Below are 17,882 nucleotides of genomic sequence, written 5' to 3' on the forward strand. Positions count from 1 at the left end.
CTATCTTAACACACCAATTTAAAAGTTACTTTAAGAAGTTCTTCTTGTTCAACAGTAGAAAATTTTTTTTTCCTTCACCTTGAGATTTTGCCCTAGCATGGTTCCCAGAGTTGCCCCTAGATAACAGTGTAACTGCAAACCACTTTTTAAAGTGACAGTAAGCTCATCATTTTTTTCCTTCAAAATCTCCAAAATGTTTGCTTTTAAATTTTCTGTTCACAGTGTCAGTGCAAACAGATTACAGCTTTCTTTTCTGCCCTTCACTCCTCTTTCTAGCTTTCTCTTCAATATAAATCTCTTCTTTTTTAAAGTTCCCAACAGTTTACTCTCATAATCCTCCTTTTTACTTAAAACAAAGTCAAACTTCCTCCCACTCTCTCAACATGTTTAAACCATCTGGTGAATTGCTTGGGGCTGACCAGTCTTTGTCAATTCGACTCCTGATGGGCTTATGGACCTTCCCCCAAGCAAAATGATCCCCACCTAATTCCCCAGACTTAATGTTATTATGTAAAAAGGGTCCACCTACATTTAGTAGTTTCTATTTAGAGTTAGTAGTGTCTATACTTAACTCTGGAGGAGTCCTATTGTTTCTTTTGTTAAAGGTTCATTTACATTAAGTTGTTGTATATGACTTTGGAGCAATCTTTTGGTTCCCTTCTGTTTGTTACCCTATAAAAACCCTGTCCTTGGTTCCCATCTTTGAGTATTCCTAGATTCTGAGCTTTTCAATACCATGAGCTACAGTTCCTCTGCCCGGATTAAAGACCTTATTTCTCCTATGTTGATTGTTTCCTTAATTTCCAGGTTAACAAAACTCAAAGTCTTCCTGACTCCAGATCTGGTGTTCAATCTTTCCATTGTGCCATCAAGGTGTTGTTATGTGTCCTGTTCCTCCCTGGACATTATAACTATAATATAAGGTAGAGTAATGATGTGTGAATGAGGAACAGATAAAGTGTGAGGAGACTTTGGCTAAACTGTCAGTATTTAACATTTTTCTATTGTTCTCCATTCTATCTAAAGTGACATTGTGAGATAGCTCTGACCTGCTCCACTGATAGGGGAATTTCTTCAGCATTCTTTCTTTTGTAATGTCCTCTAGCCCTGAAGGCAAGGCTGGCAGCAAGGTTTGTTAAAAAACCTTCAGAGAATTCTTTCCTAATCAGAAACAGTTTGGGGAGCAAAAGAGAATGTTGAACAGAATAGGAAAGAATCCATTCTTTAGTCATGCAAGGATCTGTAATTTTGTTTCCCTAGGTACTTCCTGTATTGACTCAGATCCAAAGTCCTATGGGCCTTGGTGAATGGTTTGAAAGAGTTGCTATGATTGAAGTATTCCCTGCATTGTGCTAACTCCTGGTCATCACAGGGCAGTCAGTCAACAGGTGTTTATTAAGCATTTACTCTATGCCAGGCCCTGCTGTAGATGCTGAGGCTAGGAATTTTAAAAATGAAACAAGACTTGCTTGTAAAGACAATTAGGAAATATGTAAGTACATATGGGATAAGTATCAAAGGTGTGTAACGTGACTTTGAGGAGATTATCTGAAAATGAGTCAGATGGTCAGAACCTAGCTAATACAGCCCCTCAAGACTCTTGGGGGTACCTCCAAGGGTTTGGGGGAAACTTATCTAGTGCTCCCAAGCTCTCACCAGTATACTTCCCCCTCAAAATGATCAACTGATTAAAAGTTGGCTGCTCATCCTTCAGGCAAAAAAGGAAAGCAACAAGGCTTGGTGTTTGCATTCTCTGCACTGCTGGCTCCAGGAGTGGGGCTGTGGCCTCCCTCTCCCTGACCTGTCTTCTCTCGGTTCAGTCACATACCCAGTGCTACAGCAAAATCAGAATAGGGTTCCGAGGGCACTGGGGCACTCCACCTTCCTTTGCCTTCTACTTTGGACCTATACAAACAGGCTGGATTCCATTCTCTTCAAGCTCCATAGCTCAAGGATGAAGTTTAGTCTGTATAGACTTTCCTACACCAAATGGAACCCTCCCTGTAAGGATAGATGACTTGGCATTGACTAGAACCTGCCCTTAGATGAGAAAACACCAATTTAACTTGATGCTTGTGAGTTGTCTTTGGGTCCTGGGGCTGGGAAGGGGAGGAGTGGGACTGTAACATTTTGTCCTTCTATTAAATCCAGCCCCTCTCAGTACCCACACTTACAAAGCTAGTTTAATACCATAAAATTCCTCTGAGTCCCTGCAGCAATGTAGGACAACCCAAATTTTCTCAAAGAATTTCAGAAACACATAGAAAAGCCCCCTGGAATCCAGCCAACATTTCCAGGCATCTGTTTCCTCACAGGGCACACCAAAATCCTCTGGATCCAGGCAATTATATAGGGCAACTCAAATTTTCTCCAGGAATACTGAAATTGGAGTCTGAGAGTTCTAATCTCAGAGCTGCCACTTTTTTTTGTCTATGTGACCTTGAGCAAGTCTCTTAACTTCTCTGGGCCTCAGGTTCTGCTTCTGTAAAATGCAAAAGTTGGACTAGATAGTGTCTAAAACCTTTCTCATTCTCAGAATATGATCCAATGATCTCTAGATTGGCCAAACTGTTGATACACACCATTCCCCACAGAAAATAAATAAGTTCTCATAGTTTAAAACTGCACTTAGACTTTTGGGACACATGCTATAAATTTCCCATTCCCTACCCCAGCCCTCCCCATTCTAGTTAGTAGTGCCTTCAGCTCCAATGCCCAGGAAGTGCAGTTTCAGGAAATTTTTAGGGTGCCAGGAACTAGGCTTCACTTAGCAGTTTGTAAAATTCTCTTATTCTCTGTGCTGTAGGGAGCAAAATTCTGATCTGGACTAAAGTATGTTTTGCCTTTACTAATACTATATATGACAAAAATGATGGGAAAAGGATCCAAGTGGCCCTCATTTCCCTCTGGAATGTTCCTAATGAGAATTTAACTGACCTCTGCCTATTTCTCTTTCACCCTGGACATCTGGATGTTTTTATCCCTATCTGACAATTTGATGACTATGGTATGCCCTATAATCTCATTATTTCTTAATCAAGTGCATGTATCTGGAAAGCCTGTGAGCTCGCTATATTTCAGGAATTATTGGAAAGAAATATGGAGTTGTTTGAACTATGGCACTATTGTTCTTTTTGACATGTGCATGTGCCCCTGTTAATTTAATAGGAAAAGAATTCATGACAAATTAAGATAGTACATGAAACAAATTCCATAAATTTGGAAGATAAAATATTTACAAGTTTTCTATTTGCTACTTATGCCCCTGTTCCTTTGAATATACATTTAGAAGATTGTAGCCATAATTCAAAGAAGACTTTTTATAAAGCTGTCCTTTAACTTAACTAGCATTTCTTAAAGAATAAAATGTCTCTCCCCACAGGTGAATAAACTGGTGGGTCTCTCTCATGGGTACTTGGAAGCTTTTCTAAAAATGAGCATTTATTTCAAGGCATAATATACTGTCATTGAAAAGCTCTAGATTTGTAGTCAAAAGACCTGGGTTCAAGTTTCAGCTATGCCAAAGTCGACTAATTAAGCTGTGTGGCCAATGGTCAAGGCTCTTGATCTCTGAGGCTCCTCTGTCTTTGTTTTTGTCAATGATCTCTAAGTGTCCCTTTTATTTCTAAAATTCTGTGACTCTAAATTTCCTGTCTTTAGTGTAATCTATTTCTTCTTCTGATGTTTAAAACATCAACGTTTGCAGCAGTCCAAAATTTGGAAGTTTGGTTTTACTCACACCATTGATTCATCTATTCAGTCATTTATCATTCAGTCACTCATCAGCAAGTATGTTTTGAGCATTTATTTGGGACCAAGCACTGTACTAGTTTCTGTGGAAGATACAAAGTAAATTAAAATCTTTGCTCTTAAGGAACTTGCCTCCTTCTCATCTTTTTGCCATTACCCCAGTCTCTACACTTTGAAAATGTTATGGGGATAGTACATGGGTCCTTAGGATTCCTCTGTTAAGAATTACAGTCTCACGCAAGTTCTAGTTAAGAATAAAAGAACAGTTTTATTTGATACAAGAGAAACGGACTGGAGGAAAGTTTAAAACTCTTTCCTCTCGGACTAGACTGGGGAGCGCTCTCTTATAGGGCCAAGATGGCGTGACCACCCAAGTGAGGGTGAAATGCCCGTTAGCCCCTTATTGGGTGGTGGGTTAGAAGCAGTCTCATGGTGGACAGTTGTTCTGTCCCCTCTTGGTGTAGCCACGTCTAACAGGATTACCTCACTGAGAGGATGCTGGAGACTAGAATAAAGGGTGGTGGTCCTGGAGTTATCTCAGTCCAGATCCAGTGCTGCTTATCTCTCTAGGTGTGTCTGTCCTTTGGTTTAATTTCTAGGAGAAGGTTACTTGATCTCCTGGGAAAACTCCTGGAGTTTCAAGGACAAGATTCCTTGACCTCCCCAGACAACTTCTGGGGTAACCGGGGCCCATAATATTCCCATAACATAATCTTTTCCTACCTTTGAAGCCAAACTCATGGTGCCACTGCTTCCATAAAGACTTTCCTGGTCACCTAGAGCAGGAAGTGATTTCATTCCTTTCCAAGTTTTAGTGGTAATTTGCCTCCACCTCTTATTCACATTTAGCTCATTTTGCCTTGTATCAGACTTATTTGGATATGTCTTTTATTCCTCTATTAGATTATGGGCTCCTCAAGGTCAATGACTGTTTTTAGTAATCTTTTAATCAATCAATCGAAAAACATTTATTAATTTTTGTATCCCCAGTAGTCACCTTAGGGCCTTGGGCATCATAAGCTCTTAATTACTGTTTGTTAAATGGAAAGAAGTAGAGTAGAATTTATATACATGTAAATAAGACATTTGGGAAGTCATCTCATTAAATTAAATTCAACCAAAAAAAATCTACTCCATGCCAAACAATCAGATTATGGGATAAAAAGACAAGATAAAAATTGTTCCTGGCCCAAAGAAGTCATTCTGCTGGTGTGAGAGGATTATAGTTCAAAAGATGGAAAGACCATCAGAGGCCATGTAGTACAACCTCTTTATTTTACACCAGAGTAAACTGAAGCCCAGAGGGGAAAGTCACATTTTTAGAATCATAGGAAGGGATGGCACAGAATCCTAGATCTAGAGTTGGAAGTGACCCCAGAAGACATCCCTTCCAACCCTCTCATTTTACAGATGAGAGAAATGAGGCCCACAGAGGTGAATTGACTTACCACAAGAATATTTAAGTAAACATGAAGTATTTAACATAAATAGTGTAGTAGAAAAAGTATTAGTTTGAAGTCAAAAGATATGGGTTCACCTTTTGGCTCTTCTAATTACTACCTGTGTAACTCTGGATCAGACACTTTATCCCTCAGTCTTTGTATGATGAGACTAGATTGTCTCTGAGGTCTGTAACAAAAAGGAATTTCAAGAGGGAAAGAGCATAATAACTGGGGATATCAACAAAGGTGGCCCCCAGTTATGCTTCTAACATACCTTATTGTTGCTTTCTAATTAAATTTATTATTTATTTTTAACATTCATTATTTTAAAAAATTGAGTTCTAAATTCTCTCTTTCCCTGCTACCCTCTGTCACTCACTGTGAAGGCAAGAAAGGTAATATCAATTATATATGTAAAATAGTGCAAAGCATATTTCCACATTAGCCATATGGTAAAAAAAATAAAGCCAGAAAAATAAAGGGAAAAAATATGCTCCAATCTGCATTCAGACTCAATTAGTTCTTTTTTTGGAGGTGGATAGCATTTTTCATCAAAAGTGTTTCAGAATTTTCTTGAATCATATTGATCATAATAACTAATTCACAGTTGATCATCCTACAGTATTGCTGTTACTATGTAGAGTGTTCTTGTTCTGTTCACTTTGCTTTGCATCAGTTCGTGTAAGTCTTTTCAGGATTTTCTGAAGCCATCCTACTCATCATTTCTTACAGCACAATAGCATTCCATCATAATTATATATGACAGCTTGTTCAGCCATTCCCCAATTGATGGGCATCTCCCCAATTTTTAATTCTTTGTCACTAAAAAAAGAGCTGCTACAAATATTTTTGTATATAGGTCCTTTTGCTTTTTTCTTTGATCTTTTTGAGATACAGACCTATTACTGGTATTGCTAGGTCAAAGGATATGTACAGTTTTATAGCCTTTTGGGCCTGCTTCCAAATTGCTCTCCAGATTGGTTGGATCCATTCACAACTAACAAAGCATTAATGTTCCAATTTTTCCACATCCCCCCTCCATCATTTGTCATTTTCCTTTACTGTCATATTAGCCAATCTAATAGGTGTGAAATGATATCTCAGAGATGTTTTCTCTAATTTCTCTAATGAATAAGCATTTAGAGCATTTTTCATGTAACTATAGATAGCTTTGATTTCTTCTTCTAAAAACTGCCCGTTCATATCCTTTGACCATTTATCACTTGAGGAATGACCCATATTCTTATAGACTTATTTAATGTAGTTCTCTATATATTTGAGAAATGTGACCTTTGTCAAAGAAACTTGCTATAAACTTTTTTCCCCAGTTTCCTGCTTTTCTTTCAACCATGGCTACAATGGTTTTGTTTGTGGAACACTTTTACAATTTAATTTAAGACAAAACATCCATTTTCCGTACCTTGATCCTCTCTATCTTTTATTTGGTTTACATTCTTTCCATATCTATAGATCTCGTAGGTAAATTTTTCTATAATCCCCTAATTTACTTATGATATCAACCTCTTTGTCTAAATCATGTACCCATTTTGATCTTATCTTGCTATACATTGTGAGATGTTAGTCTATATACCTACTTTTTGCTAAACTATTTTCTAGTATTCCCAGAAATTTTTGCCAAATATTAAGTTATTGCATTGTTTTTGCTATTGTAACTTGAGATTTAGAGATCTAGGATAATCTTAAAATATTTAGTGTATTAACTGACATTTTGGAAGCTAAATGCTTTTATGAATGATTACCAAAGTATGCTTATCATATGTAAATTTAAAAGGCCACATAGAAAATAGTTTTTTTCCATATAAATATTTTGTTATTTTCCAGTTACATTTAGAGATAGTTTTCAACATTTGTTTTTATAATATTTCTAGTTTAAAATTTTTCTCCCTCCCTCCCTTCTTTCCCCCCTCCCCAAGACAGCAAGCAATCTGATATAGGCCATACATGTACAATCGTATCCAACATATTTCTGCACTAGTCATGCTGTGAGAGAAGAATCAGAGCAAAAAGGAAAAACCTCAAAAAAGAAAAACAACAAAAAACAATAGAAACAGTATGGTTCAATCTGCATTTAGATGCCACAGTTCCTTTCTTTTCTGGATTTGGAGAGCACTTTCCATCATGAGTCCCTCAGAACTACCCTGGACCACTGCACTGCTGAGAAGAATCAAGTCCATCACAGCTGATCAACATACAACGTTGTTGACACTGTGTACAATGTTCTCCTGGCTCTGCTCATATCATTCATCATCAGTTCGTGCAAGTCCTTCCAGGTTTCTCTGAAATCTACCTGCTCATCATTTCTTATAGCACAATAGTGTTCCACCACATTCATATACCACAACTTGTTCAGCTATTCCCCATCTGATGGGCAACCCCTCAATTTCCAATTCCCTGCCATCACAAAAAGAGCAACTATAAATATTTTTGTATATTTGGGTCCTTGTCCCTTTTTTATGATCTCTTTGGGGAAAAGACCTAATAGTGGTATTGCTGGGTCAAAGGGTATGCACAGCTTTAAAGCCCTTTGGGCATAGTTCCAAACCTCTCTCCAGAATGGCTGGATCTGTTCACAGCTCCACCAACTATGCATTAGTGTTCCAATTTTCCCATAGCTTCTCCAACATTCATTATTTTCCTTTTTTGTCTTATTAGCCAATCTGATAGGTGTCAGGTGGTACCTCAGAGTTGTTTTAGTTTGAATCTCTCTAATCAATAGTTATTTAGAGCATTTTTTCATATGGGAATAGATAGCTTTGATTTCTTCATCAGAAAACTGCCTGTTCATATCCTTTGACCATTTCTCAATTGGGGAATGACTTGGATTCATATAAATTTGATTTAGTTCCCTACATATTTTAGAAATGAGACCTGTATTAGAAGTACTGGCCATAAAAATTGTTTCCCAGCTTTCTGCATCCCTTCTAATTTTGGATGCATTGCTTCTGTTTGTACAAAACCTTTTTAATTTAACGTAATCAAAATCATCCATTTTGCATTTCATAATATCCTCTGTCTCTTGTTTGGCCCAAAACTGTTCTTATTTACATAGATCTGAGAGGTAAACTATTCCTTCCTCTCCTAATTTACCTATGGTATCAGCTTTTATGTCTAAATCATGTACCCATTTTGACCTTATTTTAGTATGAGGTGTAAGATGTTGGCCTATGCCTAGTTTCTGCCATACTGTCTTTCAGTTTTCCCAGCAGTTTTTGTCAAATACTGAGTTCCTATCCCAGAACCTGGAGTTTTTGGGTTTATCAAACAGGGCATTACTAAAGTCATTTACTATTGTGTCTCCTGTGACTAAGCTATTCCATTGATCCATCACTATATTTCTTAGCCAGTACCATATAGTTTTGATTGCCACTTTATAGTATAGCTTCAGATTTAGTACAGCTAGCCCACCTTCCTGTGCATTTTTTTTCATTAGTTTCCTTGATATTCTTGACTTTTTGATTTTCCAGATGAATTTTGTTATTATTTTTTCTAGCTCTATAAAATAATTTTCAGGTGGTCTGATTGGTATGGCACTGAATAAGTAAGTTAATTTAGGTAGTATTGTCATTTTTATTATATTAGCTCTGCCTATCCATGAGCAAGTGATATTTTTCTATTTATTTAGATCTGATTTGATTTGTGTGAAAAGTGTTTGGTAATTGTCTTCATAAAGTTCCTGGATTCGTCTTGGCAAATAGGCTCCCAAGTATTTTATATTATCTACTGTTACTTTAAATGGAATTTCTCTATTTCTTGCTGCTGGACTTTGTTGGTCATGTATAGAAATGCTGATGATTTATGTGGATTTATTTTATACCCTGCTACTTTGATAAAGTTGTTAATTGTTTCAAGTCATTTTTTAGTTGATTCTCTAGGACTCTCTAAGTATACTATCATATCATCTGCAAAGAGTGATAGTTTTGTTTCCTTCTTGCCTGTACTAATTCCTTTAATTCATTTTTCTTCTCTGATTCCTAATGCTAACATTTCTAGTACAATATTAAATAATAGAGGTGATAATAGATATCCCTGTTTCACCCCTGATTTTATTGGGAAGGCCTCTAACTTATCTCCATTACATATAATGCTTGCTCATGGTTTTAGGTAGATACTGCTTATTATTTTAAGGAAAGCTCCACCTATTCCTATGCTCTCTAGTGTTTTTATTAGAAATGGGTGCTGTATTTTGTCAAAAGCTTTCTCTGCATCTATTGAGAGAATCATATGGTTTTGGTTAGTTTTCTTATTGATATGGTTGATTATGTTGATAGTTTTCCTAATGTTGAACCAGCTCTGCATTCCTGGTATAAATCCCACCTGATCATAGTGTATTATCCTGGTGATCACTTGCTGTGATCTCCTTGCAAGTATCTTATTTAATATTTTTGCATCAATATTCATTAGGGAAATTGGTCTATAATTTTCTTTCTTGGTTTTGGCTCTGCCTGGTTTTGGTTCTGCCTGGTTTTGGTATCAACACCATATTTGTGTCATAAAAGGAATTTGGTAGAACTCCTTCTTCACCTATTTTTCTAAATAATTTGTGTAATATTGGAATTAATTGTTCTTTAAATGTTTGGTAGAATTCATCTGTAAACCCATCTGGCCCTGGGGATTTTTTCTCAGGGATTTCGTTAATGGCTTATTCAATTTCTTTTTCTAAATGGCCTTATTTAAGGATTTTATTTCCTCTTCAGTTAGCCTGGACATTTTGTATTTTTGTAAATATTGATCCATTTCATTTAGATTGTCAAATCTATTTGGCATACAGTTGGGCAAAATACTTCCTAATTATTGCTTTAATTTCCACTTCATTGGTGGTGAAATCACCCCTTTCATTTTTGATACGGGTAATTTGGTTTTCTTCTTTCTTTTCTTTTAATCAAATTAACCAATGGTTTATCTATTTTATAGTTTGTTTTTTTTATAAAACCTGCTCTTAGTTTTATTGATTAATTCTATAGTTTTCTTGCTTTCAATTTTTATTAATTTCTCCTTTAGTTTTCAGGATTTCTAGTTTAGTATCTAATTGGGGATTTCTAATTTGTTCTTTTTCTAGCTTTTTAAGTTGCATGCCCAATTCATTGATCTCCTCTTTCTCTTTTTTTATTGATGTAAGTGTTTAGAGATATAAAATTTCCCCTAAGCACTGCTTTGGCTGCATCCCATAGATTTTGGTATGTTGTCTCATGATTGTCATTCTCTTGGATGAAGTTATCGATTTTTTTCTATGATTTATTTTTTGACCCACTCATACTTTAGAATGAAATTATTTAGTTTCCAGTTAATTTTCAGTCTACCTTTCCATGGCTCTTTATTACATGTAATTTTTATTGCATCATGATCTGAGAAGGATGCATTTACTATTTCTTCCTTTCTACATTTGACTATGAGGTTTTTGTGCCCTAATACATGCTCAATTTTTGAATATGTGCCATGTACTCCTGAGAAAAAGGTACATTATTTTCTATCCCCATTCAATTTTCTCCAGACATCTATCATATCTAACTTTCCTAACATTATATTCACCTCTTCAACTTCTTTCTTATTTATTTTGTTGCTAGATTTATCTAATTCTGAGAAGGGAAGATTCAGATCCCCTAATAGTATAGTTTTACTGTCTATTTCCTCTTGTAACTCATTTAACATCTCCTCTAAGAATTTGGATGCTATACCACTTCGCGCATACATATTTAATATTGATATTGCTTCATTATCTGTAGTGCCTTTTAGCATTCTACTTTTCCATGGCTGTTTCTCACATGTAATTTTTATTGCATTATGATCTGAGAAGGATACATTTACTATTTCTGCCTTTCTACATTTGACTATGATTTTTTTGTGCCCTAATACCTGGTCAATTTTTAAAATGTGCCATGTACTGCTGAGAAGAAGGTATATTCCTTTCTGTCCCCATTCAATTTTCTCCAGACATCTATCATGTCTAACTTTTCTACTATTCTGTTCACCTCTTTCACTTCTTTCTTATTTATTTTTCGGGTAGATTTATCTAATTCTGAGGGGGGAAGTTTCAGATCCCCCACTAGTATAGTACTACTGTCTAATTCCTCTTGTAACTCATTTAACTTCTCCTCTAAGAATTTGGATGCTATTCCACTTTGCGCATACATATTTAATATTGATATTGCTTCATTATCTGTAGTGCCTTTTAGCAAGATTCAGTTTCCTTCCTTATCTCTTTTAATGAGATCTATTTTTGCCTGTGCTTTGTCAGAGATAAGGATAGCTATCCCTGCATTTTTTTTACTTTAGCTGAAGCATAATATATTCTGCTCCAGCCTTTTACCTTTACTCTGTGTGTATCTCTCTGCTTCAAATATGTTTCTTGTAAACAGCATATTGTAGGATTTGGGCTTTTAATCCACTCTGCAGTTCGCTTCCATTTTATAGCAGAGTTAATCCCATTCACATTCACAGTTATTATTACTAACTGTCTATTCCCCTCTATTCTATTTACCCCCTTTGTACTTCCCCCCTCCTTTCACCCTATTCCTCCTCACCAATATTTTTCTTCTTACCCCTGCCTCCCCCAATATGCCCTCCCTTTTTATCACCCCCTCCCTTTTCTTTACCCTTTTCTCCCTTGCTTTTGCCCTCCCTTCCATCAGTCCCCCCCTTCCCCTTTCATTTCCCTAAAGAATAAGCTAAGTTTCTTTATCCAAATGAACGTATATGTTATTCCCTCTTTGAATTAAATATAATGTGGGTAAATAAGCCCTTATTAGAAAAAGAAATTGAACAAGCCATTAATGAACTCCCTAAGAAAAAATCCCCAGGGCCAGATGGGTTTACAGGTGAATTCTACCAAACATTTAAAGAACAATTAATTCCAATATTATACAAATTATTTGGAAAAATAAGTGAAGAAGCAGTTCTACCAAATTTCATTTTATGATACAAATATTGTGGTGATACCAAAACCAGGCAAAGCAAAAACAGAGAAAGAATATTATAGACCAATTTCCCTAATTAATATTGATGCTAAAATCTTAAATAAGATACTTGCAAGGAGATCACAGCAAGTGATCACCAGGATAATACACTATGACCAGGTGGGATTTATACCAGGAATGCAGAGCTGGTTCAACATAAGGAAAACTATCAATCATATCAATAAGAAAACTAACCAAAACCATATGATTATCTTAATAGATGCAGAGAAAGCTTTTGACAAAACACAGCACCCATTCCTAATAAAAACACTAGAGGGGGTGTTTAGGTGGCACAGTGGATAAAGCACCAGCCCTGGATTCATGAGTACCTGAGTTCAAATCCGGCCTCAGACAATTGACACTTCCTAGCTGTGTGACCCTGGGCAAGTCACTTAACCCCCATTGCCCCTCAAAAAACAAATAAACAAACAAAAACAAAAACAAAAAACACTAGAGAGCTTAGGAATAGGTGGAGCTTTCCTTAAAATAGTAAATAGTATCTACCTAAAACCATCCACAAGCATTATATGTAATGGAGATAAGTTAGAGGCCTTCCCACTAAGATCGGGGGTGAAACAGGGATGTCCATTATAACCTCTATTATTCAATATTGTACTAAAAATATTAGCATTAGCAATCAGAGAAGAAAAAGGAGTGAAAAGAATCAGAATAGGCAAGGAGGAAACAAAACTATCACTCTTTGCAGATGATATGATGGTATACTTAGAGAATCCTAGAGAATCAACTCAAAAATTACTTGAAATAATGAACAACTTTAGCAAAGTAGCAGGATATAAAATAAATCCACATAAATCATCAGCATTTCTATATATTACCAACAAAGTCCAGCAGCAAGAGATAGAAAGAGAAATTCCATTTAAAGTAATGGTAGCTAATATAAAATACTTAGGAGTCTACTTGCCAAGACAAACCCAGGAACTCTATGAACACAATTACCAAAGACTTTTCACACAAATCAAATCAGATCTAAACAATTGCAAAGATATCAATTGCTCATGGATAGGCAGAACTAATATACTAAAAATGGCACTTCTACCTAAATTAATTTACCTATTCAGCACCATACCAATCAGACTACCTAAAAATTATTTTATAGAGCTAGAAAAAATAATAACACAATTCATCTGGAAAATCAAAAAGTCAAGAATATCAAGGAAACTAATGAAAAAAAAATGCACAGGAAGGTGGGTTAGCTGTACCAAATCTGGAATTTTACTATAAAGTGGCAGTCACCAAAACTATCTGGTACTGGCTAAGAAATAGAGTGGAGCATCAATGGAATAGGCTAGGCACAGGAGACACAGTAGCAAATGACGTTAGTAATACAGTGTTTGATAAACCCAAAGACACATAAAAGGTGATACCATAGGTAAATTAGGAGAGGAAGGAATAGTTTACCTCTCAGATCTATGGAGAGGAGGAGAATTTATGACTAAAGAAGAGATAGAGAATATTATGAAATGCAAAACGGATGATTTTGATATGTAGGGAACTAAATCAAATTTATATGAATCCAAGTCATTCCCCAATTGAGAAATGGTCAAAGGATATGAACAGGCAGTTTTCTGATGAAGAAATCAAAGCTATCTATTCCCATATGAAAAAATGCTCTAAATAACTAAATAACTATTGATTAGAGAGATTCAAACTAAAACAACTCTGAGGTACCACCTGACACCTATCAGATTGGCTAATATGACAAAAAAGGAAAATAATGAATGTTGGAGAAGCTATGGGAAAATTGGAACACTAATGCATTGTTGGTGGAACTGTGAACTGATCCAGCCATTCTGGAAAGCAATCCGGAATTATGCCCAAAGGGCTATAAATCTGTGCATACTGTTGACCCAGCAATACCACTTTTGGGTCTTTTCCCCAAAAAGATCATAAAAAAGGGAAAAGGACCCACATGTACAAAAATATTTATAGTTGCTCTTTTTGTGATGGCAGGGAATTGGAAATTGAGGGGTTGCCCATCAACTGGGGAATGGCTGAACAACTTGTAGCATATGAATGTAATGGAATTCTATTGTGCTGTAAGAAATAATGAGCAGGAGGAGTTCAGAGAAACCTGGAAGGACTGGCATGAACTGATGATGAGTGAGATGAGCAGAACCAGAAAAACATTGGACACAGTATCATCAACATTATGTGTTGATCTACTGTGATGGACTAGATTCTTCTCACCAATGCAACGGTACAGAAGAGTTCCAGAGGACCCATGATGGAAGGGGATCTCCACATCCAGAAGAAAAAAAGAACTGTGGAGTAGAGATGCTGATTGAACCATACTATTTCTTTTGCTTTTGGTTCTGTTGTTTTTCTATTTTGAGGTTTTTCCTCATTGCTCTGAGTCTTCTCTTATAATATGACTAATGCAGAAATATGTTTAATGTCATTATGTATACATATAACCTATATCAGATTACCTGCTGTCTACAGGAGGGGGCAGGAAGGGGAGGGAGAGAAATCTGAAATTGGAAAGCTTGTATAAATAAATGCTGAGAACTATTTTTACATGTAACTGGAAAAAAATACTTTTATCAGAAAAAATACTACTCAGTTAAGAATGTTCTAAGGTCACTACTCACTTTTTAATTAAAAAAAATCCAATGGCCTCTTTAAATCTTCAATGTTTCTTGACATTTCTGCAGCTTTTGTTCCTCTTGACCACCTCCTCCTACTGCATACTTTATTCTCTCTACTTCAGAGGCTTTTGGGGATATCCTTCCACCTCTCTGACTGTTTTGTCTCTGTCTCCTAAACTTCCTCCTCCTATTCCAGTACCCTTACTCATAGGTGTTTCCCAAGAGTCTTCATTTAGTCCTCCTCTCTTCAGACTCCCTTCCTTGGCAATCTCATCCATTTCCACAGAATTAACTGCCACCTTTATGCAGCTGATTCCCAAATCTCTATTGTTCTGTTTTTGTTTTATTTTCTGAGCTCCACACCCCCATTTCCAACTATCTTCAGAAAACCCCTATATGGACATCAAACTCAAAATTTATAAAAAGAAGTTTTGTTGATTCTCCATTTTAAGCAGTCCTACACGTTGGCTCTAACTCACATGAGCCCCCACCCTAGTTCAAGATCTCATCACCTTCACATGGACTATTACAATAACTTAGTAACTTAACTGTTCCTCTTGCCTTAAATCTCTACCTTCTCTAATCCTCCACACAACTGCCAAATTAATATTCCTAAAGTGCAGGCATGGCCATGTCATTCCCCTGCTCAAAAGAGTTCCTGCTGTTTCTGGGATGAAATACAAATTCCTCTATTTTGCAATTGTAGCTTTTTAACAACCTGGCACCAATCCTTCAATTGCCCCAAGGCTCCCGGATCTTTGACCCTTTATGGATGTTTCATTCTCTGACTCTCTCTCATTAGTCATTAGGGTTTCTTAAAGGAAGCCTAGCATGGTATCAAATTCAAAATGAAAGATAAGAATGCAAGGCTAATAAGGAGTTGGGGCAAAGGAGTAAAATCAGGCCAACAAATACTATCCAAGCTCTGGAAAAAGCCAGGCAGGCTGAATGGATGAATGATGTGAGAAGATAGCCTGTTAAGGATAGAGTAGTTATACAATGTTGAATTAAAAAAAAAAACTAATTAAAAAAAATAGTTTTGTAATCTCTTTCCAGTGGAGAAGGTTCTCTTCATGCAAAGGTTAGACATCATGCATTAAGCTGAGTAGGGGAAGAAATCATTAAGTCCTGTGGCCCTGAGAAAAGGGACTAGAAATTTTGTCCTTATCATGTGTCTTTTTTAGTTCAAGGTACAGGAAGCAGAGGCTTAGACCAAGGAGCTGAAAAAATGGACATTTTGGAATAAGGATTAAACATGAGGTGTTGCTACTAGCTCAGCTGAAATTATGCTTCTCACACTATCTTCAGGTGTGGGGGAATAAAATGTTCGATTTTGTGAAGTCTATACCTCAGAAATAAATTCCTTGTAAAAGATAATCTATTGGAGGGCAGCTAGGTGGCACAGTGTATAAAACACTGGCCTTGGAATCAGGAGGACCTGAGTTCAAGTCCTGCTTCAAACACTTGACACTTACTAGCTGTGTGACCCTGGGAAAGTCACTTAACCCTCATTGCCACACCAAAAAAAAAAAGGTTAATCTATTAAATAGTTAAATGGAACCTGGGGTGCTTGGGCCACTAAGCCTAGGGTAACACAACTGGGAGGGGCTTGAACAAATGGCAGAGATGAAAAATACCTTGAAACACCAGGCTACCAGAATACCCTGCAGGAGAAATGGAATGGAATGTACTTGGTCTTCAGGCACTAAAGTCCAGAATCATTGTTATGCAAGTGGAAAAGAAATGGCAACTAAACAAACTTGAAAAGGTAAAAGACTGTATCTGGTACGTTTATGACCTTGGGAACATTCCTTAATGCTGCTGGATCCAAGTTTCTTTATTTGCAAAATGAGGCAATTACTTTACAATCCTCTTTTCTTTTTCTAATCAGTATTTGGAAGTGATCACTTTATTTCGTATTTGTTAAATTCAGAATAAAAAAAATTAGTATGATTTCAAAATCTAAAATAATAAATAACCTCAGTGGTCCCTTCTAGTTCTCTTTCTCTCTCTCTCCCCATATAAATATAAATGTATATATGTACATATAGATGTATATATGTACATATATGCATACATACATATATAAGTGTATAATGCTATGGAAAAATCTATGTATAGTTTATATATTATGTTTTCCATAGCATAATACAAATGTAAAACAATTTTCTGACGCAGTGACAAGATGGCAGGGAGAAGCCAGCAAATTGCCTGAGTTCTCCTTCAGTTCCCTCATAAAGAACATTAAATCAAGCCTGTAAACAGATTCTGAAACTACAGAACCTACAAAAAGACAGAGAGACACAATATTCCAACCTGAGATAATTTAGAAGACTTCAGGAAAGGTCGGTCTCACTCCAGCAAAAGGGGAGCACAGTGTACCTTAGCACAGCACAGCATGGAGGGGGTCAGAGCAAGTCAGGAGGAAGCTCTAGGCCACAGCTGAGCAACTGAGGGCCCTTTATCCTAGCTCAGCAAGCTGGTGGTGCAGCAGGCCAATAGTGAGATCCGCCAGCACCAGCTGAGAGGGCAGGCTGCCAGCTAGAAGGCCACCCACAGGACAGGCACAACCAGGCCTGGCCATCTCGGCTTGCTAAGAGCAAGTGCAGGGAGCAAGCCCAAGGCAGTGAGAAATCCACAAGCCCTAGAGGCCTCAGAGTAGAAAGCCAGTGACACAGCCCCTATCTCCCAGCACAAGAAGCTTGAAACAGTGACCCTGATGCTCCAGGAGCAGACCTCAACTTTAAAAAAAATAAGCTGCAATATGAGTAAGAAACAAAAAAGAGCTCTTACCATTGAGAGTTTCTGTGTCGACAGGAAGAGCTGAACACAAACTCAGATGAGGACAATAGTCTCAAATTGCCTGCATGTGAAGCCTCAAGATGGAAGATGAATTGGTCTCAATACCAAAAAGCCCTCTTCAAAGAGCTCAAAAAGGATTTCAAAAACCAATTGATAGAGGTAGAAAAAAAATGGGGAAAGAAATGAAAGCAACAAAAGAAGTTTATGAAAAAAGAATCTGCAGCTTGGAAAAAAAAGCACAAAGATTGACTAAAGAAAAAAATTCCATAAAAAATTAATTTGGCCAAATGGAAAAGGAGGTGCATAAT

This window comes from Dromiciops gliroides, chromosome X (assembly GCF_019393635.1).
Source record: "Dromiciops gliroides isolate mDroGli1 chromosome X, mDroGli1.pri, whole genome shotgun sequence".
Lineage (NCBI taxonomy): Eukaryota > Metazoa > Chordata > Mammalia > Microbiotheria > Microbiotheriidae > Dromiciops > Dromiciops gliroides.